Source organism: Hyperoodon ampullatus (genome assembly GCF_949752795.1).
Source record: "Hyperoodon ampullatus genome assembly, chromosome: X".
In the NCBI taxonomy this organism is placed as follows: Eukaryota; Metazoa; Chordata; class Mammalia; order Artiodactyla; family Ziphiidae; genus Hyperoodon; species Hyperoodon ampullatus.
In genome coordinates this window covers 100,058,512-100,084,702 of record NC_136913.1, presented here as the reverse complement: position 1 = coordinate 100,084,702, position 26,191 = coordinate 100,058,512, and positions in this window count along the sequence as shown.

Below are 26,191 nucleotides of genomic sequence, written 5' to 3'. Positions count from 1 at the left end.
TGTAAGTGGGTTTCCAAAACCTTGCACTTACAGAGCAAAAGTAGGGCCCGGACTGACCAAGATCAGGAACCTTGTCAATCAAAAGAAATGCAAAAATCCAAGTTTTAAGGACCCAGTCCAAGATGAGGGCTTGACAAGGAGGCAAGGGGTGGCAAGTGAAGGCAAGGAAAACCTGAATAGCAGCTCAGCATAGAGATGATTTGCTGGTTTTGAGACAGTGCCCCCTACAGGTCACACGATGCAAAGAGCCCTTGTTCCGACTATTTTTTTAAGTCGGCTCTAATTAATTAGTCTGATTCTAAGAGGCATGAAAGTCAGTACATTATTCCTGGGGAAGCTGGAGTAAATTATTCACAACAGGAGGAACAATTCAATGTCTGCAAAGAGGTCACTTGACAGGTCATTCTGCGCCACAATGGAAAGACTTCACCTAGCTTGCCTCCTTAATTCTCATTTCGCCCTTATTGTTGAGTATACAAAAGTCCTTCTCTTCTGTTAAAGGAAGGCAAGCCCTTTCTCTTCATCAAATCTGAGAAACAGATTCTAGGCTTATTTATCCTTTCCAGTTTCTTTGTTACCTTGTCTGAAGCAGGTACTGCTCAGTCAAGTACATGACATAATCATTCTGGATCAGTGTAAGTTTCAAGAGCAGAAAACCCACCAAGGAGAGAGGCATAGGTTAACAGATTGCAAAGGGTTGGCAGTACTTCCTTTAAACCCAGATATGAATACCAGCCTCTCCTATCTCCCAGTGACATATGATTATGCGTTAGAGCTCCCCAGATGCACAGAACGGATGGATGTGCCAGACTAGAAGCAGTCGTCCAGGAGTCTTTCGTCTTTAAAATTTTACTTGGAATATTTAAAATAATAATAGATATCATTCTTTTTACCAGAAATGATTCAGAACATTAAGGTCTTTTCTCAATCTTACTTTCCGTTTTGAAGTAAATATAAATTTCTCAAAAATGAACCAATACTTCCATTAGTATTTATACCAACCCTTTTGTGTGTGTGTGTGTGTGTGTGTGTGTGTGTGTGTAGGAAAGAAAATCCTCTGAAGGTTTGGGACAGCTCAGCCTCCAAAGTGCAGGCCAGAAGAGTGGGCTAATTGAATGCTTAGCGGTAGTAGTATAATTTTTTCCAAATGTCTCATAGAGTTTTGGGTTTTTTTTAAAATAAATGTATTTATTTATTTATGGCTGTGTTGGGTCTTTGTTGCTGTGTGCAGGCTTTCTCTAGTTGTGGCGATAGGGGCTACTCTTTGTTGCAGTGTGTGGGCTTCTTATTGTGGTGGCTTCTCTTGTTGTGGACCACAGGCTCTAGACGTGCGGGTTTCCGTAGTTGTGGCACGCGGGCTCAGTAGTTGTGGCTCGTGGGCTTAGTTGCTCCGTGGCATGTGGGATCTTCTGGACCTTCCGGACCAGGGATCGGACCCATGTCCCCTGTATTGGCAGGCAGATTCTTAACCACTGCGCCACCAGGGAAGTCCCTCATAGAGCTTTATAAATAATTAGAAGTACGGTGCTTTGTGACCACCTAGAGGGGTGGGATAGGGAGGGTGGGAGGGAGGTTTAAGAGGGAGGGGATATGAGGATATATGTATACATATAGCTGATTCACTTTGTTATACAGCAGAAACTAACACAACACTGTAAAGCAATTATACTCCAATAAAGATGTTTAAAAAAATTCAGTTTCTAAAAGGGAAATTGATATATAAATTACAAAAATGTGTATGAAAGGATAAAGTATTATCGAAATCCAAAAAATGCATAACCAATAGTAGGTTTTTTTTCAATTACTTAAAATTTTAAAATGAAAGTGCCATGCTTCAGAGCTAATTTCTGTGTTTTCAGTTATTCCTATTAAAAGCCATTAAATTAATTATAATGCTTTGGTGCTTCATGGAAGCTAAATATTTGCTTAAACATTAACATCTACAATCTTAAAACCAACATCTTAAATCTCAGTACCGGGGACAATTCTTTCCCATAATCACTAAGATAGGTCATTTCAATTGCTTCCCTGAAGGCTTAATAGAAATCCTATGAAACTGGTGGCTTGCACCACGCAACAACTTAATCTTTATTGCAAAACACTTTCTTTTGTAACACTTCTTAATACATTTATAGATCATTTAATGAGATTTAATTTTATAAGTAATGAATTTTCAAGGTGTATGCAGAATTTGGCAATGGTTTTTGGAAAATGAAAACATGAAATTATATAAATACAATATAGTTATGATGCAACATGAAGGTTGTCGTTTTTATTTGGTATCCTCATATTTGCTTCAGACAGCTGTTCCCTTCTCCTCGGTTGGGTTCGGGCATATTGTCTGGAAAGCTGGGTGATAAATATTCATGGTGTTTTAACGTAATTGTAAGTAAAAAATGGTTGCATTGAGAATCAATTTTAATTCTTTCTTGGTTTATTTTCCTCCTCAACATTTCGGGGTCATAAGTTTCTAAAAAACTAAAAAAATTATTACTATACCTGTTCCAGGATCTTCTTGAAAAGGCACAAAAAGGAATTACTTCTCCTTTTCTAAACTTGAATGCAAATGATTAGATATTTAAACATTAACATGCAAATTAGTGAAACATTCCACAGATTGTCTGCTGCCACTTCTCACCCCACCCACGCATTCCCTCATATTCTAGCTAAACCAGCTATTTCATCATTTCCCAAATATGCCTGTATACCTATATAATCCCCTTTTGACAGTGGAATAGAAAACATGTGTACTTAAGGAGAGTCAGAACTTGGTTTGAATCTGTCTCTTGCTATCTGTGTGGCTTTGAGAAAGTTATTTAGTCTCTGTCTGCCTTGGTATACTCATAAGAAAATTCAGAGAATTAACACTTGAGCATAGTGCCAGGTATATAGCATGTGCTCAGTTAGTTGTTATTGAATGAAGGATCAAATATAACATAAATAAAGTATCGGTACGTGGCACCTCTATCATTTACCCTCTGTTCCTCTGTGAGGTCTGCTTTCATGTTCCTTTTTAACCTAGCAGGTCCCTAACTATCCTTCAAGTCCTATATCAAATGACATCTTTGGAGATGACTTCTCCAGCCCCTCCAAGGCAGAGCTAATGGTTCTATCTCTGCACTCTCACAACATCTCATACTTAGCTCCCAGAGCATGGTGCTGTCATTGTTGTCTATGTCTCCAACCAGGTATAGGGAGCTCCTTGAGGGCAGTGATTCCACCTTATTGGGCTTTGTGTCCCTAGTTTCTAAGTCCCAGGTACATAATAGAGCAAATAAATGTTTGATGAAAGATAAAGAAGAGGCTGAGTTGTCTGCCAAAGCTTTTTACTAGAATGTAAGATTGGACTAAACTTCTGAATTCACATATTCCCCACATGCCCATTAGACCATGAAATCTAAGGGAAAGCCCCTTTCTTTGTATTTGCAGTGCTGACACAGTATCTGGCTCAATAAATATCTGTTGAATTAATGTAGGCAAAATCCATCTTTAGAGCTCTTTCACCCATCTTTTTCCATTATTTGAGTAACTCTCTTCCCCCACTTCATAGGATCCCTACAATATCTGCCTTTCCTTGTGTGCTCTCAGTCTCTGATTTCTTTCCCTAAGTGCCAAAGGATAGGTTTGAATTAGATAAACTCATCACTGTTCATGTGTTATTAGCTAACTCCTTGCCATCCCTCCCAATCAGTAAATTTCCTGGCGAATGGTAGTATATCAGGACAGCCTGTTTCAAGGGGTTAGGGGAGGGGAGATTTGGATGCATAATCCTTAAAATATCTTTCAAATTACACTGTATACAGGGACTACTCAGTGTGTTAATTGGCATGTCTAGCCCTGAGCAGAGGTTCGATAAATTAGATATAGTGCATCAACCTCTGAAATCCCTCAGTTCTGAACCTATCCTTTTAAACATGGAGAATTAAACTCACCAAGTCTAATTCCCCACTTTGAGTTTGGGAATGCTCAAGTAGTGACCTCCTGTGGAGCTGGGAGAAAAATCTTGGCTCTAACTCCCTTCCAGATTACCTGAAGTGACCCCCATTTAGTTTTCATTTGCCCAGTAACCAAGAAGGGACCATTTTCCATGCTGATTTTAATATGAAGAAATTTGGGCTCCGGGTGGGTATTCAGCTAGCAAGTAATGTACCAGAATTATCTCTGTCCCATCAGTCTATCAAGCATGATACAAACAAAATTAATATGGATGCCTAAGATTCTTTGGTATTTTCTCCTGCAAAGTTGGTCTTTGATGGGTCGGGTCAAGTATCCCAGCCTGTGTCATCTTCCTTTTCAGTCTTTTAATTACCAAAACTAACCCCTGTCCAACCATTCAACTGTCAAGGAAGGAATACGACATTTCTCTTATGATTACAATTTAGATATCTTGAAGGAAAGTCTTTTCTGTTAAAAAACAAAAAGAACAACAAAAGACTCAGAAGTGTTAATGGTGTTACGTTTGTCAATTCGGGTACCGGATTGTACAAGAAGTGTTTTGGTCTAAGACTCCTAAATTAGAATATAGTTAGACAAGGATTGTTAGTAAAAATTTCCTTTTGCTTTATCCTGATAATTGTTTTATTTTCCTTCAGACATCTGTTCCCAGAGACTGTTGCCTTGAGTCCATATCCCCCTCTTTCAATTAAGGAGACAGATAAGCAGTTGTCTTCAGAATATAAGGTCACTGGCATTCCATAAATGGATTCCAGTGCCTGCTACAGAAACAAGTGGTGAATGTTCTCTGTCACTTGCAAACTATAAATTAATTAAGTTGACAACTTTTCCTTCTTTATGTTATGCTTTCAGAGGGACTTTTGAAATACCATTTGTTGCATTTTCTGATTATAAAAGTAACGTATGGTCATTGTAGAGAATTGATAGTACAGAAAAGTACTAAGAGGAGAATAAAAATCTCAACACCCAGATATAACAGCTGTTAGCATTTTGATGTAGTTATTTACAGCTTTTTAATGTGCATATAAAATATTTTAAAAGAAAATTGGGATCATATCTTGGCTTTTCAAAATGTCCTTACATCTGAAACATTTTCAAGAACCATTAAGTATTTGAAAACACCAGTTTAAATTGTTATATAACATTTTCTCATATGAATATACCACGGGCTGTTTATTAAAAATAACATGCTTTTATGGTTGGACATTCAGTTTGATTCCAATTTTTCCATCTTAAAAATAATTCTGTAATCTTTGTCTGAATTTCTGATTGTTTCATTGGAGTGGAATCCTACAAAGGAACTTACTGGGTCTAAGTGTGTGATTTTTTTTCAAAAAGCATTCATGCTAAGAATTTTAAAAGTATCTTTAAAAAGTTTGTACCAATTTACCCAGCCACCAGCAGTGTTTGAGCATGCCTGTCCTTTTCACTGAACTCTCCCAAATAATCATTTAAAAGTTCTTAATTTGATTGACAAAAGTGGTATTTTAAAATATTGAGCATCTAAAAAAATATATCCATTAGGTTCTTGAACTTGCCTCATGTGTATTTATCTCTTTTCTTGTGCTTTACCCATTTTCCATTTTGATTTTTGTTAGCTTTTTACTATTTTAAATCGATCATCCCTTTTTAGTGTTCGTTGCAAATACTTTTCCCAGTTTGTGGCTTGTCTTCTAAGTTTTCTTATTTAGTAATGGCTTTTGAGCTTCAAGTTTTTCCATTTTTGTGTAGTCCAAGTCTATTGATTTTTCCATTTGCAGTTTCTTCCATTGCTTATGTGCTTAAAAATTCCATTCTTATTCAGTAGAGTTTTCGGTTAGTTTTAATTAGTCAGATTTATAATTTTGAAGGCAATGGATTTGTTCTACATGACTGCAAATATAGCTATAGCTGCACTTTGTTCATTTTAAATATTTTATAGACAGATTTGGAAGTGTTAGTTACAAAAGTAGGAGCAGCTGTAATTCCTTTTAAACAGGACCGTGTATAGAAAGAGTGATTCTTAAGAAGTCTTTTGAAAAAAAGACTTGAAATGTTGACATTTTACTGCGGTGAACAACTGTGTTGATTGAATGTTCCACATTATTCACTTCACATTGTGTAAGAGCTCTGTAACTCAAGGCAACACAGCACTCAAACTGAAGAATCCCCCAGCAGTTTTCACTTTGAGGATTATCTGATTGTAGCCTTATTTCAGAATAGTTAAAACAGCATTTCTCAAAGGTTGGTCTTTGGACTTCCTTCCATCATAATCACTTAGAGTAATTGTTAAAATGGAGATTCCTGCATCCTCCCTTCAAACATGCTAAATCACATCCCTTGGGGTTGAGGCCTCAGAAGCCACATTCTAACAAGCATCCGGGATGATTCTGGTCCACTGTAAAGTTTGAGAATCTCTGGGCTAGAGAGGAAAATTAGAAGTGGACCCCCAGAGGCAAAAAACAAAAAGCAAGCATTTGAGAACTTGAAGTCAAAAATAGATCTGAAATCAGTATATCGGCCAATGGGCAGAAAGGATAGTCAGAATGCAACAGGGCAGAGATGAAAGAGCACTGGCCAGAAAGTCAGAAAAAGGAGCTCTGCTACTTAATATCCTTGTGTCCCAGGGCGAGTCAAAACTCTTCAGGCTTCTTATCCTTAAAATGAAGATAAGAAATGCAGTACCCAAGCATACAGGATTGTGAGGACCTGGTGAAATAAACAAATGTAACAATGCTTTGTAAAGTTCATAGGTTTTATTGTTTATGATAGACTCAAAGGAAGTGCTGGTGGTGGTCAGCATCTGGAAGATGTGGCACTGGGTACCAGTGATTCATTAGAGTCATTAGAGTTCAAGGTCAAGAAATCCAGTCCCTGGAAGGACTTGAAGTTGGGGGCAGGGATGTGAGGGGAGAGAGAAGGCAGGACAACATTTGAAGGGCTATAGTAGGAGTGCAAGTTATTGGCAGACCTACATCAGAGAAGGAACAAAGCCTTCAGTGTCTCTTTCAGTGGTCACAGTCTAACCGAGTGATGTGAATAATAGCCACCAAGTTCTTTTATCAGGCTTCACACCACCCCACAACCCCATTTAGAATCAGGATTGGGCCAGGGTATGAGGTGAGGGCACCCCTGTAAGAGGTGACTAAGTTAAACTGTTCCGTAAATTAGAGGATTGAGGGCTACATGGGTTGAGGGGAGGTGAAAGGAGCCCAAGTATGTACTTTTTCTGTTGTTACAACCTCAGGAAATGGGACATTTGCTTTCTGAACAATCTAATTTCCCTTTTGACTTCGCTCCTCTGAAGGACTTTATTCACTTTTATTTATTGCAAATTTAAGTATATTCCAGTGTTATTAAAACCTCAGGGGGTAACAAATAGACTATATAGCAGTCAATATAGATATACATAGTTATCTGAACCCTCCCAATGCAAACTCTATTCATTAAGTATAGTGGAAAGAGCATGGGCTTCCGCCTTTCAGGAATCACCTGAATTACCCCTGAGGTTTCCGGAATTCCCTCTCAATTTCTTACTATCTGTGAGATCTTGAATATGATTGTATATGAGCCACCATTTTTTAAATCTGGAAACTGGAGATTAAAATGTTTACTTGAATAGTTATTTGAGGATTAAATCAGATATCCTGGCAAAAGAAACTGGTACAATGACTGGTACATAGTAAGTACCCGGTATCCTTGTTTAATTGATTAATCAACTTTCAACAATTCTTATCTGATTTTCTAATAGAGTACCTAAACTCATTTCAGCCCTGATCCTATGGGATCCACAATTCTTCCTCCCCAGTTTTAGCTGTTTTTGCTTGGTCCATCTCCTCTCTTTCTCTTTTATGTTGTCTCCCTCCCTCCCACGTTTATTTCTAAGGAATCCAAGTTCTTGTGTTCTGGAATCTAGGACCACTTCTCTCTAGATGAAAAATTCTCTCCTTAGCCTCCTGAATATTGAATATATTTCCCTGATTTTCTACTCAGAGGAAACTAGCCGCCCACATTTTTCGTGGCCACTTTCTTATTTTGTGTGATTTATCCTGCTATTGTATCAAAGATTAAAAAAAAAATCTCCCCTCCCCTTATGCCAGAATAATTTTTCTAGCCCTTCAGTGTTTGTCATCCTCTTCTGGCCACATTCAAGTCTTCCTACAGATATGCAAAAACATGCTGACCTAAAACCCAACTAATTATGGATGAGATCCCAACCAGGCTGGAGTTTTCACCGCTTAGCTTTCAGAGGATAAGAGGCCTGTTTTAAGACTCTAGACTACACTGTACTCACAGTCAATACTAACTTCAGCTAAACCTCTCTACTTACCCACAGGGGCCCAGGAGTCTAGTTGCTGAGCGTTACTTACATTTTAGACTGTCAGTGAGAAAAATGCCAAAATCTTTCTCCTCTTTCTTTCTGCATCCAAGTAGTTTCGGATAACAGAACTGCAAAGTCTTTTATTTTGAGTTAATAAAAGGGAAGAAACTCCTTTCTGAGATGTTTGCTTGGAAGTCCCACACATCTGGGTATGATCATTCTATAGCTGTAGTTAGTACAAAATAAAAACAGTCCACACATTCAATCATTCAACAAATATTTATCAAGAATTTACAATATGCAATGTAAAGTTCTGGATGAGGGGATTAAGATGAGTAAACATGGGCCCTGCTGAGATCTCACAGAGTTTATCATTGAATAGGGGAGATAAGCCACAAAAAACTACAATACACTGCATAAAGGGATAAACACTGTACAAATGAAAGAGAATGTATCTTCAGAGAAAGGAGAGGTTCCTCCAGGCTGAAAACCTCATGTGATTAGCTTCCCTCAGTGACTGACCAAATGATATGACAGTCTCATGAAACCCGATTCAGCAAGACTTAAAATATTTCAACTTAATATAAGGAAAAAATGAAATTCAATTGTCTCAACAATGAGCATAGTGTCACTGGATGAGGGCAGCCTGTGGGCACCAGAAGACCCTGACAATTGTGGTGCTTCATCTGTAAAGCTGTCTTTCTTTTCCTCAGGTTGTGGAAATAAGATAAAACAGTCTTCAAAAAGAACAAAGTGGAGAATTTCCAGTTTTGTCCTTTAATAAGTGGTTTGTTGGCACTGAATAGAATGAAAATAATGATAGGTCTTTTGCCACCAAAGCATAATGACCCTTGTGGCCTTTCTCCTCACTCTGTACCCTGTACTTTAGATGGTAAACAGCAATTTGAGTGGCGGTATCGAAAAAGATTTTAACCCTCTGTTGCTCAGCAAGCATGAAGCAGACACAGAGGCCACATTGTAAGCACTGAGCCAGGACTAATAGCAAAGGGGTGTTCCTGGGTTTTCCCCCTTCCCCCAGCTCATTGAAACAGAAAGGGAGGTATTGATATAGGGTCCTGACTGAGAAGGCAGAGGATCCATGGATAGTTAGAAAACTTATAAACCTAAAACTTACTCTTACATTGATGTTGGCACTGCGTAGGAACTTAGAATCTAAATTCTGTAGAGGAAATTATTACCATCCTAAACCTTTAGAAAAGTAATGGAACAGTTAGATTTCAAAGGTTTTTTTTTTTTTACAGTTAAGGAAAAAACACTTTTTTTTCCCCCACATAGCTGTGTAAGAACTCTTTGACTGTTCTTTTTTTTTTTTCAGTCATTTAGCAAATATTTATTGAACACCATTGACTGAGGTATTAAACCAAGCTTCTCCAAAACTACAATGTCCTATGAAAATGCAGAGAATTATCAAAAGCACTGAATAAATAGTTGATATTCTGTACAGTCATTATCAACTCAAGTATGCTGAGGAATAACTTTTTTGGACGACATTTTTATTGAGATAGAATTGACATAGACTATCATATTGGTTTCAGGTGTACAACATAATGATTTGATATTTTGATTGCTCTTTAAAGAATGCTAAATTAGAAAACCTGACTGAATTTTAAATGCCGCAGATGTCATAAGTAGCACCTTAATAGGGTTGCCAGATTTAGCAAATAAAATTATAGGGTGCCCAGTTAAATTTGAATCTGAGGTAACAAAATAATTCTTTAGTATAACTATGACCCACACAATACCTGGCAACTCTAACCTTAGAGGCGTTGCTTGATTATATAATATTCCAGTGGGCTGGTTAAATTTTAGGAGGCCTGTTTGCTTTTAGTCTCCGGCTTTTCAACTTTCCCCATTCCTGCATGTCTCCACAGCATACAAGATATATTTGAATGACTGGAAAGATCTTCAGTGAAGACTATTCATTTCATAAATGAATTCTTTTAAAGCCCTGCATCCCTCTGCAAAAAAAAGTGAACAAAAAGCCCCCTTTTGGTTCCCTTTTTGTGCTGTCCCAGTTGCTCTTCACTGGTTGATCTGGGTTGAACCATCCAGATATGTGTCTCAACTTAAGTGCCTTTACTCTTCTTGGTATGAAGTCTCAACCAGAATGAGGTGGGGATGGGGCGGGGGAGGGAGGAGGGTAGGAGCCGAGTCAAAAAAGTAGAAATATTTTAAATGAGCATTTGGAGAGCGCCCAAAATGCACATGTAGTGAGCCAGAATGTAGACCTCATTTGGAATTTTTCTTTAATTAAAGCATCTCACCTCCCCGACTAAAACTCATATGGTTTACCTGTTCTGATCATTTCAATGAACATTCAATTCACACTTCTATCGGAAGGTTAAAAAACGTCTGAAAAGATGATGGTTCCGCATTTAGTTCTTAACAAATTACAAGGAAAAATACACTCTCTTCACATTTGAATACCTTGATGTCAGCTTCCAGGATTACTTACTTACTCCTTATCTCAAAAAAAAGATTGGTTCCCTCCACCTCAGGCTATTTCTGAAGACAGATTCTAAGTATGACAAATAGTACAAATGAATCTTAGTAACATGGGCTGTTCCCTAAGTTTATAACAATTTTGAGAGGGGCATCAAATTATGCAAACAAAAACTTGTAAGAAAGAAATATTACACATTTTCAGTTGTTAATTTACTGTATCATAAGAAAACCTTCTTATGGAACCCTGAGACAGCTTATCAAAGTTTTAACTATATTATGACAGATAACCTTCATGATGAAATAACCTTAAACATCATATTCAATTTTTTTAATTATTGCTTTTCAAACATTTCTTATAAATCTTTAATCTTTTAATTTTAAAATGTGATAGGGCTTCCCTGGTGGCGCAGTGGTTGAGAGTCCACCTGCCGATGCAGGGGACATGGGTTCGTGCCCCGGTCCGGGAAGATCCCACATGCCGTGGAGCGGCTGGGCCCGTGAGCCATGGCCGCTGAGCCTGTGCGTCCGGAGCCTGTGCTCCGCAGCGGGAGAGGCCACAGCAGTGAGAGGCCCGCCTACCGCAAAAAAAAAAAAAAAGAATGAAATTGGACCCTTACCTCACATATATTAAAAAATCACCTAAAAATGGATCAAAGATCTATACATAAAAGATAAAACTATAGAACTTTTAGAAGAAAACAAATAAGCCACATCTTCATGATTTTGGATTTGGCAATGCCTTCTTAAATATGACACCAAAAGCACAAGAAACAAAAGAAAAAGTATATAAATTGGACTTCATCAAAGCTAAAATCTTTCGTGCATCAAAGAGCATTATTAAGAGAGTGAAAAGACAAGCCACAGAATGGGAGGAAATATTTGCAATCACATTTCTGATAAGGGTCCAGTATTCAGAAATTTTAAAGACCTCTTACAACTCAACAACGAAAAGGTTCATTTCTTGTAGAACTCTCAAAATACTAGAAATAGAAACCTTTCTCAATTTGAAAATGCTCTCATCTATGAAAACTCTGCGGATAACATCACACTTAATGGTAAAGAACTGAATGCTTTACTCTTAAGATCAGGAACAAGAGGAGGAGGTTTGTTCTTTCCACTTCTATTCAACATTGTACTGGATGTTCTAGTAAGTGTAATAAGGCAAGAAATAAAAGGCATTTGGATTGGGAGGAAAGAAGTAAGACTGTCTTTATTCATGTACCACATGATCATCTATATAGAGGATCTTAAATCTACAAAAAGCTACTAGATATAAAAAATGAGTTAACAAGGTTTCAGGATACAATATAAAAATAGAAACATTGATGCTTTTTCTATATACTAGAAACTAGCAATTGGAAATTGTATTTAAATAAAACAATACCATTGACAAGAGCATAAAAAGACATGAAATACATAGGTGTAAATCTAAAAAAAGCTGTAAAAGACTAGTATACTGAAAACTACAAAACACTACTGAGAGAAGTTAAAGAAATTATAAATAGAGGGCTTCCCTGGTGGTGCAGTGGTTAAGAATCTGCCTGACAATGCAGGGGACATGGGTTCGAGCCCTGGTCCGGGAAGATCCTGCATGCCACGGAGCAACTAAGCCGTGCTCCACAACTACTGAGCCTGCACTCTAGAGCCCACGTGCCACAACTACTGAAGCCCGTGCGCCTAGAGCCCATGCTCTGCAACAAGAGAAACCACCACAATGAGAAGCCTGTGCATGGCAATGAAGAGTAGCCCCCACTCGCTGCAACTAAAAGAAAGCCCGCGCGCAGCAACGGGGACCCAACACAGCCAAAATAAATAAATGAATTTATTTTAAAAAATTATAAATAGAGAGATATATGGTGTTCATTGATCAGAAGACTCATTTTTGTCATTTTGTCAATTTTCTCCAAATTGTTGTATAGATCCATATATACTCAAATTCATCTGGAAATACAAAGGACCTAGACTAGCTAAAACAACTTTGAAAAAAATTACAAAGTTGGAGGAGTAAGAGTATCTGTTTTCAAAACTCATTATAAATCTACAGTAATCAAAACGTTATGGTACTAGTGTCTTTACACTAGTTTATCTTTATAAACATGTAGATCAGTGGAACAGAATAGAGTTCAGAAATAAGCCCCCACATATATAGACTGCTGATTTTCAACAATGGATCAAATGCAATTCAATGGAGAAAGAATAGTCTTTTCCACCAATTTTGCTGGAACAAACATCTATACACAAAAGCATTAATGCAGGTCCACACCTTTGTTATAAAAGAAAATTTACCCACAGTGGGTCATAGACCTAAATGTAGAACCTCAATATATAAAACCTCTAGAAGAAAATATAGGAGAAAATTTTTGCATCCTTGGATTAGGCAAAGATTTCTTAGATATGACACCAGAAGTACAATCCATAAAAGCCAAAAGTTGATAAATTGGGCTTTATCAAAATTTTTAAATTCTGCTCTTTGAAAGACACTGTTAAAAGAATGTAAAGACAAGCCACTGACTGGGTGAAAATTTTGTATGTAGGTGATAAAGACTTGCATGCAGAATAACAAACGACCCAATTTAAATGTGGGTAAGATTTGAGTAGACACTTCACCAAAGAAAATATGTGAATGGCAAATAGACACATGAAAATATACTCATCATTAGTCATCGAAGAAATGAAAATTAAAAGCAAAATAAGGTACCACCACACACTGACAGGCATACATCACTTTATTGTGCTTCGTTTTATTGCACTTTGTAGATATTGCTCTTTTTACAAATTGAAGGTTTGCGGTAACCCTGCATCTAGCAAGTCTACCGGCACCATTTTTCCAATACCATTTGCTCACTTCATGTCTCTGTGTCTCATTTTGGTAAGTCTTAAAATATTTCAAACGTGCTTATTATTATTATATTTGCTATGGTGATCTCTGATCAGTGATCTTTGACGTTATTACTGTAATTTTTGGGGGGCGCCACAAACAGTGCCCGTATAAGATAGTGAACTTAATCGATAAAGGTTTTGTGTGTTCTAACTGCTCCACCGACCAGATGTTCCCCCATCTCTCTCCCTCTTCTTGGGCCTCCTCATTCCCTCAAACACAAAAGTATTGAAACTAGGCCAATGAACAGCCCTACAGTGGCCTCTAAGCGTTCAAGTGAAAGAGTCAATCAAAACAACAAGGTCCTACTGTATAGCACAGAGAACTATATTCAGTATCCTATGATAAACCATAATGGAAAAGAATATTAAAAAAAGAATGTATATATATGTATAACAGAATCACTTTGCTATACAGCAGAAACACATTGTAAATCAACTGTACTTCAATAAAGAGTCAATTCAGCAAACTTCATTTAATCCTTTTTTTTAAAGAAATTTCCACAGCCACCCCAATCTTCAGCAGCTACCATCCTGATCAGTCAGCAAACGTGAGGCAAGACCCTCCCCCAGCAAAAATATTAGGACTCACTGAAGGCTCAGATGATGGTTAGCATTTTTTCGCAATAAAGTATTTTAATTGAGTTTTGTATATATACTTTTTTTTTTTTTTTTTTTTTTTGCGGTACGCGGGCCTCTCACTGCTGTGGCCTCTCCCGTTGCGGGGCACAGGCTCTGGATGCGCAGGCTCAGCGGCCATGGCTCACGGGCCCAGCCGCTCCGCGGCATGTGGGATCTTCCCGGACCGGGGCACGAACCTGTGTCCCCTGCATCTGCAGACGGACTCTCAACCACTGCGCCACCAGGGAAGCCCTTTTTTTTATATATATATACATATTTTAAGACATAATGCTGTTGCAGACTTAGTAAACTATAGTATAGTGTAAACATAACTTTTATATGCATTGGGAAACCAAACAATTCATGTGACTTATTATGATATTCACTTTATTGATGTAGTCTGGAACTGAACCCTCAATATCTCTGAGGTATGCCTGTATTAGAATGGCTAAAATGAAAATGACTGACCATACTAAGTGTTGGTGAGGATGTGGAGGTACCAGAACACTCATATACTGCTTGTAGGAATGTAAAATGTACAGCCACTTTGGAAACCAGTTTGGCAGCTTCTTAAAATGTTAAACATACACTTAACATATGATATACCTATTCAACTCCTAAGCAATTATTTAAGAAAAATTAAAGTATATGTCCATGCAAATTCTTTTACACAAATGTTCATAGTATTTTTATTTGTAGAACAGCCCCAAACAGGAAACATCCCAAATATCCTTCAACAAGTGAAGGGATAAACAAAGTGATATATCTATACAGTGGAATACTACTCAGTACTAAAAAGAAATTAACTTTTGATACATGCAAAAACTTGAATGAAACTCAAAATAATTATGCTGAGTGAAATGAGCTAGCTAAAAAAAGAGTTCAGACTATGATTCCATGTTTATATAAAATATTAGAATATGCAAATGAGTCTGCAGATCAGTGGTTGCCTGGGAATGCGGAAGGTAGGGATTGAGTGTGAAGAAAGGATTACAAAGGGGCGCCAAGGGAACTTTTCGTGGGTGGTATATTTGTCCACTATGTTGATTGTGGTGATGAGTTCATGTGTATACGCATGTGTCAGAACTTAAAAATTGTACAATTTAATTATATTCAGTTTATGTAATGGCAAATTATATCCCAATAAAACTGTTAAAAATTAAATATTAGCTTATAATATTTTTTTCCTGAAAAGCTTTCATAGTGAATGTCATATAAGTGTCTTGCTGGCATTTCTATGTTAACTTAGAGCCAAATGACAGGCCTCCTCTGAATGAACACATTGTACTTTCCTGAATTATCATCTCATCTTAAAAATGAGAGCAGAATGGCCTAGCAACTGTTCTGAAAAACTGGAATAATTGAGGCCAAGAAAACAGTGTTATCAGATAGAAGTGATTTTACTTAGCCGGCAAAAGAAGTTAAATATTGTCTGAAATGAAAGATGGAGAGATATAACGTGTTCATTATTCGGAAGACACAGTGTTGCCAATGATGTCAATTCTTCCAAATAATATAAGGTGGCTAGCACAGAGAGGGGGCATCTACCAGGTGGTCAGTGAATCATTCCTCTTGTTTTCACTTTAAAATAAGAAAGTTCTGTAAAGCAGAAATCATTATAGACTTTTGGTGGTAACCAATTAAAACTCGAGACAGTCTCTTGAAGTCACAAGTACACTACAATGGAAAACTGGAGACCTAGTTGTATTCCCACTGTGCCAGCATTTACTTTTGTAATATCAGGCACATCGTGTCACCTCTCTAGGCTTGAGTTCCTCTCTTATGAAATCAGGTGGTTAATATATATACATTCTTTTTAAAAAATACTCTTTTCCATTATGGTTTATCATAGGATATTGAATATAGTTCTCTGTGCTATGCAGTAGGACCTTGTTGTCTATCCATTCCATATATAATAGCTTATATCTGCTAACCCCAACCTCTCACTCCATCTCTCCCCCAAACCCCTCCCCCTTGGCAACCACCAGTCTTTTCTCTGTGTCCATGATTCTGTTTCTGTTTCATAGATAGGTTCATTTGTGTCATATTTTAGGTTCCACATATAAGTGATATCATATGCTATTTGTCTTTCTCTGTCTGGCTTACTTAGTATGATAATCTTTAGATTCACTCATGTTGCTGCAAATGGCATTATTTCATTCTTTTTTATGGCTGAGTAATATTCCATTATATATACATCTTCTTTATCCACTCATCTATCGATGGACATTTATGTTGCTTCCATGTCTTGGCTATTGTGAATAGTGCTGCTATGAACATAGGGGTGCATGTATCTTTTTGAATTATAGTTTTGTGTGGATACATGCCCAGGAGTAGGATTGTTGGATCATATGGTAATTCTATTTTTAGTTTTCTGAGGAACCTCCATCCTGTTTTCCACAGTAGCTGCACCAACTTACATTTCCAATCAGGTGATTAATAGATGCTTACTCCTGTCCCGCTTCTAATACTTATTATCTAAGACATAGTGAGTTTAACATCAAATTTATTATCATCAACAATTTTAAGACACTGCCTCACTGCTGCACCTTGAGCATTGATGAGCAGAGAAAAATGCTTTATAAATGCAGGCGACAGTGAGCTTTTTGCCTGGCTCATTTCAGATAATTGATTACTTATCAATTGGCATTAAAGATCCATCCACAGTATGCTAGTAATATAAAAAAAAGTCAAATAAAATCCCCAGAATTTTGTACTTTCCCAAATCAGATGATTAGGAACAAGCAAACAACAAGGTTTTTTTATGGTCTTACGATTTAGACTTTCAAGGCATTCACAGGGCAGACTACAAGTAATTACAAAGGCCTTAAAGTACCATTTTTTTAAAAAGTACCAGCAGTTTTGTTCTTACGCTATATATTTGGGCCCCGTTTGGAGGACACATAAAGCTTTATACTCAACCAAGTAGATAGCCAAGTTGTCAGGTTACACACTTTACCAACAATGTTATTTTTATTTCCCTGCTATGTTCTCTTTAACACATTCAGATGTTATAGTCACTTTCTTTGAATATATTGTTTTCAAAAGAACTAAAAGTGATGTATGCATTGTTCTATATAGAATACGAACCTTATAATTGGTGATGCGCTGCACAATTGTCTTTTTTTTCCTTCTTTAGAATCAGCCTCTTTTCCTACTTGCTGATACCAGTTCATTTGTTCCATTCACCTACTCATATCCAGTAGTAAAGTTTGGTTTATATTTATTAGTTTGCTAAGTGACTGCTAAGTGATTTCATATTCATAGACATCTATAGATAGGGAGATTGTTCTTCTATCTGTATTCTGAGAGTTCAAAGCCTTTTGAACAGTTCAAATTTCAAGAAATATGAAATGTCTTGCTTCATTTGCATGTTTTTCATTATTTGAATATTTCACTAAAGTTGAAAGCCTTGGTCTCTGCAGAGTTTTTCAATGGGTAACAAACTTCATTTTATATAGTATATATTTTTTCGTCTTTACAGTTTCTACAGTGGCACATTTAAACTATGAGCCAAGGTTGTTTCTGCATTCCAATTTGATAATGAGCCTTCACCATGTATCATCTCATTCCATTAAAAGAGAAAAAAAATACTTACTTGCAAAGCAAATGGCTCATAAAGTAATCTGAGTGATGGAGAAAGAACAGCTCCCAGCATAAAGTGAAAATATCTTTCACCAAGAATGAAGTAGAATTCTAGAAGTCCTCCAGCTGTAGCTGCTTTCGACAGTTGATGATCTTAGATAAAATTCTCCTTGGGTCCCTTGTACTGTCTTTGACTACTAATGTTTTAGAGCCTGAAACATGATTAATTACCTTCAACCTCATAAAATTCTTCACAAATTTACCTTATAAACTTTTAGATATTTTTTTCAAATAAAAAATTTTCTAAATATACCATTTGTTTTGTGATGTCAAGATTGTCCACGGGATCCTAACAAATAATAAAGCAGTTTAGCATGAAATAAGGAGCCAGACTTTGGTTCTAATAGCAGCTTCATTGCACAATTACTGTGTAGTATTGGAAAAGTCCATTCACCTTTCTCATCAGAATTATTGTGAGCGTTAAGTACAAATATATGTGAAAGACCCTTTAAACTATAAAGCAGTATGCAAATATGAAGTGTTTTCTCCGAAAAGCCACCCAAATTAATGTTCCCAACAACTTATCTCCATTCAAATTGGTTTTTCAAATTACATCTATATTTCCACCTTTCCAATCTCCTCACTTCTCCATCTCTTCAAGCATGTTTTAACATGATGAGTTCTGACCTGTTGCATCCTAGGAAAGGGAGCCAAAAGTCTTTATAGCTTGTTCCCTGAAGACAGCTGCCCAAATGTTACTTTGGCTAAAATAATCAGAAAAAAGTTGAATATCGTTAAGAAAAATAGGAGAAAAAAACCCAGTAAGTAGTCATCCTGCTTTTCCATAAATCCTTGGGGTGTCTGCACCTGGGCCGTTGTTTTTTGTTTTTTTTTTTTTGGAGTCCTGGTTTGTGTACAAGACAGGAATAATAGTGTTGGAGTAGATGCAGAGAAAAGCAACTCAAATGATGAAGAGGATTACAGAAAGCAAGGCAGGTGGGGGGATAGGGACAAGGCTACATATATAGTCGAGTCCTCCATATCCATGGGTTCTGCATCCTCAGATTCAACCAACCACAGATCAAAAATATGCAAAAAAAATGCCAGAAAGTTCCAAAAAGCAAAACTTGAATTTGCCAGACACATGCAACTACTTACAGAGAACGTACATTGTATTTATAGCTATATACATAGCACTGATATTATATTAGGTATTATAAATAATCTAGGGATGATTTAAAGTATACGGGAGGGGCTTCCCTGGTGGCGCAGTGGTTGAGAGTCTGCCTGCCAATGCAGGGGACACGGGTTCGTGCCCCGGTCCGGGAAGATCCCACATGCCGCGGAGCGGCTGGGCCCGTGAGCCATGGCCGCTGAGCCTGCGCGTCCGGAGCCTGTGCTCCGCAACGGGAGAGGCCACAACAGTGAGAGGCCCGTGTACTGCAAAAAAAAAAAAATAATAATAATAATAAAAAAAATAAAAATAAAAATGAAGTATACGGGAGGATGTGCCTAGGTTATATGCAAATACTATGCCATTTTATATAAGGAACTTCAGCATCCATGGATTTTGGTATCCGTGGGGGTTGTGGAACCAATCCCCCTTGGATACCGAGGGACAACTGTATATAAAATGACAACTCTTCTTAATGAAAGTGGGTAAGGGTAAGCATCATCAGAGGGCCATGTGGCTGGAGCTCTTTGTTACTGGTGTCTTGCCAGAGCATGTGAGCTAAACAGATTCTCCTCCAAATGGCCTCGGCCTTGGGGCTGAAGTTTTGCTCTTCCATTTTCTCTATGTTCTTTCACTTGAAACTTCCTTAGTCCAATACATCCGCACTTAGAAGGAGCTTCTCATTACAATATGGGGAATGTCAGGATGTCCTTATATTCCTCCAAAGGGCAGGTGAACAGTCTTATTTAATGAGTTTGAAAGCTGGTTCATAAAAGTTCTGGTTTGAATCCCCCTCCAGGCCAGTTGACTTACTCTTTAGGTTCCATGTGTCTCAACCAAATTGTGTACATCAGAATCACCTAGGGGAACTGTGGTGCTATAAATCATTCAGCACTTGATTTACCTATTGTGTAAATTCATAATGTCATATGGGTGTTTCTTCAATATAGAACATAACTAAACAATGAAAATGCATTGATAAACAGAAAACTGCTTTTAGTTTTATGTTGTATTTGTTTCTCAAATAGAAAGGCATGCAACGTTGAACATGCTCAGAAGCCAAGGTTGGCTTTAGTTAGTTGCCAAGAGCAGAGGCAAATAATCACTTACATAAGCATCTCCATTAGGCCAGGCCAAGTCCTGTTCTCTACAATTCAGTTTCTATGGCTCTCTACAACATCTACCTTAGTTAGACTATTTTCACAGTAACCTTATCAGCCTGTCCTGAAGGAGGCTTGGGATAGACAGAAGTTGAAGTAAAATGTGGGCCCAGACAAGTTATATAATTTATAGACTATTAGCTTGCAATACCCTTGTAATGCAACGTACCAATCCTACTTCTTCAGGTCACTAACAAAGCACCTAGCTGAGCTAGAGGACTCTGCTACACAAAACTATCTCTTGGGGCTTCCCTGGTGGCGCAGTGGTTGAGAATCTGCCTGCCAATGCAGGGGACACGGGTTCGAGCCCTGGTCTGGGAAGATCCCAAATGCCGCGGAGCAACTGGGCCCGTGAGCCGCAACTGCTGAGCCTGCGCGTCTGGAGCCTGTGCTCCGCAACAAGAGAGGCTGCGATAGTGAGAGGCCCGCGCATCGCGATGAAGAGTGGACCCCGCTTGCCATAACTAGAGAAAGCCCTCGCACAGAAACGAAGACCCAACACAGCCATAAATAAATAAATAAATAAATAAATAAATAAATTTAAAAAAACAAACAAAAAAAAAAAAACTATCTCTTACTTAAAGAATAGCACCTCAGTGTCATTTTACTGTTTAATAAAAACTTATTTTCAGGCTTCCCTGGTGGCACAGTGGTTGAGAATATGCCTGCTAATGCAGGGGACATGGGTTCGAGCCCTGGTCTGGGAGGATCCCACATGCCGTGGAGCAACTAGGCCCGTGAGCCACAACTACTGAGCCTGCACGTCTGGAGCCTGTGCTCCACAACAAGAGAGGCCGCGATAGTGAGAGGCCCGCGCACCGCGAAGAAGAGTGGCCCCCGCTTGCCACAACTAGAGAAAGCCCTCGCACAGAAACGAAGACCCAACACAGCAAAAATAAATAAATTAATTAATAAACTCCTACCCCCAACATCTTCTAAAAAAAAAAAACTTATTTTCACCACTTTTAGCTATAATTCAAAGAAGGAAGCTTCAATCCCTTCCTCATTTGGTCTTTTTATTTAGGGTATTTTATTTTTTCTTTTTAAAAAATTTTTATTGGAGTATAGTTGATTTACAATGTTGTGTTAGTTTCATGTGTACAGCAAAGTGAATCAGTTATACATACACCTCATTTGGTCTTAAAACTGGTCATATTGTTTCTGTCCTTTGTCCCTTTACATTCTATACTCTACACTGCAGCCAGAGTGACCCTTTTTTTTTTTTTTTTGCGGTACGCGGGCCTCTCACTGTTGTGGCCTCTCCCATTGCGAAGCACAGGTTCCGGACGCGCAGGCTCAGCGGCCATGGCTCATGGGCCCAGCCACTCCGCGGCATGTGGGATCCTCCCAGACCGGGGCACGAACCCGTGTCCCCTGCATCGGCAGGCAGACTCTCAACAACTGCGCCACCAGGGAAGCCCTTGAATTTGACTTTTAAAATCCATTTTGTTGGGGTATAGTTTACATACGATAAAAATTTAGCCATATATCCATTTAAAATCAATTTGATGAGTTTTAATTTATTTTATTTTTATAGGTTTATTGAGGTAAAATTTACATAGATTAAACTTTAACCTTTTTAGGTGTACAGTTCTATGCATTTCGACAAACTTACTCAGTCGTGTAACTACCACCACAATCAAGATATAGAGTATTTGAAAGTGCTAAGAGAGTAGATCTTAAAAGTTCTCACCACAAAACAAAAGGTAACTATGTAAGGTGATGGATAAGTTAACTAACCTTATGGTGATAATCATCTCGCAATCTACACGTATTATCAAATCTTCATGTTGTACACTTGAAACTTACACAACGTTATATGTCAATTATATCTCAATAAAGCTGGAAAAAAAAGTCTAAAACGAAAGATACGGTATTTCCTCTACCCAAAAGACTTCCTTCATGCCCTATTGTATTAGTTTTCTATTGCTGCCAAAACAAATTACCACAAACTTAGTGGTTTAAAACAACACCCACTTATCTCACAATTCTGTATCTCAGAAGTCCAGGCACAGTGTGTTGGGTTCTCTGCTCAAGGTCTCACAAGGCTGAAATCAAAGTGTTGTCCAGGTTGAGTTCCTTTTTGGAGATCTGAGTGAAAATCTGCTTTCAAGCTCATTCACGTGGTTGGTATAATTCAGTTCTGTGTGGCTGTAGGACCGAGGTTCCCCGTTTTTTTGACATTTGGCCCCTCCATCCTCAAGCCAGCAACGGCCAAGTTGAATCCTTCTTGGGCCTCATACCTCTCTGCCTGCCTCTTCTGCTTCAAGAGCTCATGTGATTACATTGGGCCTACCTAGATAATCCAGGTTGATCTTGTCATTTTAAGGTTAACTGACTAATAACCTTAATTACATCTACAAAGTTCCTTTTGCCACGTAACATATTATAACATATTCATGGGCATAAAGCCAGGGTTGGGGTCAAAATTCTGCTTCCCTTACCTTTTGAATCAATCCCTTTGCTCCATTCTAGCTTCTGGCAACCTCTGGTCTGATTTCTGCCCCTATAGTTTGTTTTTTCCAGAGTGTCATATAAATAGAATTATACAGTGTATAGTCTTTGAGTCTGGCTATCCACAACATTGCATGGATAAATAGTTCCTTTCTATTGTGGGGTAGGTAGCATTTCATTGTATGGTTATATCATAGTTTGTTTCACCTGATGAGATGGTCCAGTCACAAATGTAATCTAAGAATATGAGTAGTGGTCACATTCAGTTTAAGGGAACAGGGAGAGGACAAAGGTTAGGAATCCCTTAGTGATCTAAAGTTACAGGTAGATTCACACATTCAGGGGATGACCTGGTTCTAGGAGATCATCTATATGCGCCATTTTTTCAAATAAGAAAAGAGAAGCTCCAAGGGCTTATCTAATTGGCTAAAATCACACCGCTGGTCAGTGCCTGAGTTGGGACTTAAACCTATATCTGTCTGACAAGAATTACATTGATGATTCCTAACTTTTGATATGATAAAAGTTATGGATCTTCTCTCCAGAAAAATTTATTATGCAAATACATACCAGCCCCAGTTTAAGAACCGCTGTGCCGTGGCACTGTTCTTCAGCATGAGCTACGGCTCTGTGGGTAATTTGGGTTGATGATTTCTCCCCAGATACAAGACTAGATCTTCAGATTCCTTATGGTTCTAAAGGCTGGGGTGGGGGTGGGGTGGCAGGGAATTTCATTTACTAATGAAGGCATCTCCTGAACCTATAGGACATTTTGATGGGTCAGCAGGGGTTCCCAAACTTTTTTTTTTAAGGGCCAGAAAATAAATATTTTAGGCTTGCAGGAATATAGTCTCTGTGACAACTACTCATCTCTGCAGTTGTAGACCATATGTAAGTGAACGAATGAGCACAGCTGTGTTCCAATAACACTTCATCTACAAAACCAGGCTGTGGGCCTTCAGGTCATAATTTGCTGACCCCAGGTCGGAGTGGCCACAGTCTGTTGTAAAGATATAATGCTACAGAGTCTAATGTGTGCATCTGTATCCCTTTATACACTTATCCCTAATCCCCTAGGGCGAAATACAATTACTCCTCGTGATAAAAATGCAGAATATTGCTGCAGGTAGGGACAATTGGAGTAGGAAGACCTGGTTTCAAATTCTGTCATTTACTGTCTGTGTGACCTTGATCCTGTTACTTTGAGCATCAGTAAAACAGTATAAGACCAGGAAAATGAGTGTAATAATGCCAGCCTTGCATGGTTGTTGTGAAGCACACAGTGGGTATCCGGTGATGCCTGATAAACTGAACCGCTCAATGAATTTCACCTCCCTGTCCCTATTTCCTTTCTTCTGACCATCCCATCATAATAAGGAACTCCATCATCAACTTTAGTGGCGATTACTGGTCCGACTGGTTAGTCACATCAGGAAGTTTGATAAGGCATGAGCATCAAGAAACCTTCTGGGAGGGACTTCCCTGGAGATTCAGTGGTTAAGACTCCATGCTTCCACTGCAGGGCGCATGGGTTGGATCCCTGGCTCGGGGAATTAAGATCCCATATGCCCCACGGTGCAGCCAAAAAAAGAAAAGAAAAAAGAAACCTCTTGGGAAATAAATCATCCAAAGTTAAAGGGTGACACGTAACTTGATTCAAGGGTAGCTGGGCTCATGTTAGGAGCTTGGCTAGATTATGAGCTCAGCACAGTGTCTGTCACAGATACCATCTGGCCCAGCCCCCTTGAACCCGGGCCTGAATCTAACATCAAAGGATCTCCAATAAAAGAACAAATGTAAAGGAAAAGAGCTTTACTGTAATATGTCAGCAGCCTCAGTGTCAGCTTTTGTGGCACCCTGGGAGGCTGTAGCACTGGCTTCTGCAGCATTGGAAGATAGCACCTTCCTTATTGGGCACTGACAGCCTGGACATGGATACTGCTGGCCACCAGTCTTACCCTTGGCAGGCACCAGTAGAGGTTTTGCTTTTGATGGCCATTGGCCAAGACAGTATATGTACCCAGAGCAAGTCCCAGAAGAAAAGAAGAGAAATGGGAGATACATGGTGGCCATGAGTACCAGTTCCCAGAGAACTTGTGAGATATTGTCTTGGTTTGACAGAGGTGGGGTTTTTTTTCCTTTTTTTTGGCAGGGGTGGGGGGCAGGGCGGTGGGGAAGGGTGGGAGAGAGGACATATGGGAATGTATGGGTACGGAATGGGGAGTGAAGCTCCTAGAGAGTACATGGGAATGGAGCCGGAAAAACACTGACTTGTGATTTCCCCCTTTCTTGCAAACCTAGTGCGATCATGGAAACTCAGGTGCAAAGTAGTAATGTTTACTATCCCTGAAGATTGTGTACTTCATAACCCTCTTTTTCTTTTTTTAAGTTATTTATTTATTTATTTTTTGGTTGCATCAGGTCTTCGTTGCTGTGCACGGGCTTTTCTCTAGTTGCGGGGAGCGGGGGCTACTCTTCGTTGCTGTGCGTGGGCTTCTCATTGCGGTGGCTTCTCTTGTTGCAGAGTTCGTGCTCTAGGCGTGTGGGCTTCAGTAGTTGTGGCTCCGGGGCTCTAGAGCGCAGGCTCAGTAGTTGTGGCGCATGGGCTTAGTTGCTCTGTGGCGTGTGGGATCTTCTGGGACCAGGGCTCAAACCCGTGTCTCTTGCATTGGCAGACGGATTCTTAACCACTGCACCACCAGGAAAGCCCTTTTTCTTTCTTTACTTGAAGTACAGTTGATTTACAATGTTGTGTTAATTTCTGCTATATAGCAAAGTGATTCATAACCCTCTGACCTTTGCATGTGGGTTTTTTCCTCTAGTACTATCTCTCCTCTTGTGGTTTTCCTCCCTGAAGGCTCCTCTTCATGTCTTTTGTTCATCCCAAGGTTCACTTTTAGTCCAATTTTCTTCTAAGGTATAGTATCTTGGATTCAGGCACAGGCTACGCTTTACTAGGGAAGTCATTCTCAAACTTGCTCAAGTGTTAGAGTACTTGAAAGCCATGGTGCTCTTTGTGGGACTTTAACAAATGATATTTTTTTCATTTGGTTCCATGAGAATGAATTAATAGCTGTATCACAGCACCTGTCATTGGCAGCACTTACTATGTACCAAGCACTCTGCTAACCTCTCTACATGCATGACCTTATTTGCCTCTGACTATAACCCTGTGCGCTGTGTGCCGTGTGAAGATGTAGGCTCAGAGATATTCAAACACTTCCCCCGGGTCACACAACCAGGAAGTGACAACCAGGATTTGCACTCTGGACTTCAAAGTTTGTGATTGTAACTAATGCATCTACTGTCTCTCCTTATGAACAATTTTCCTAATAGAAAACATGCCTATGTGACAAGTGGGCAATATTAAATACAGCCTCTAGAATATGGATTTGAGCACACAAAATAAGTTGATGAATACGTGCATTCCCCCGAATATTCCATGAATATTCTTTTGCACACCATAGTAACATGGTCTTTTCTGTCCCTCGGGAGTATTTATAGTAATTAGCTGCACTTCTTTCTCTCTCTGAGGTTCATTTAAAAGCATCAGTTGATGATACTCCCATCATAGAACTACTGTGAGAACTTACACACTAT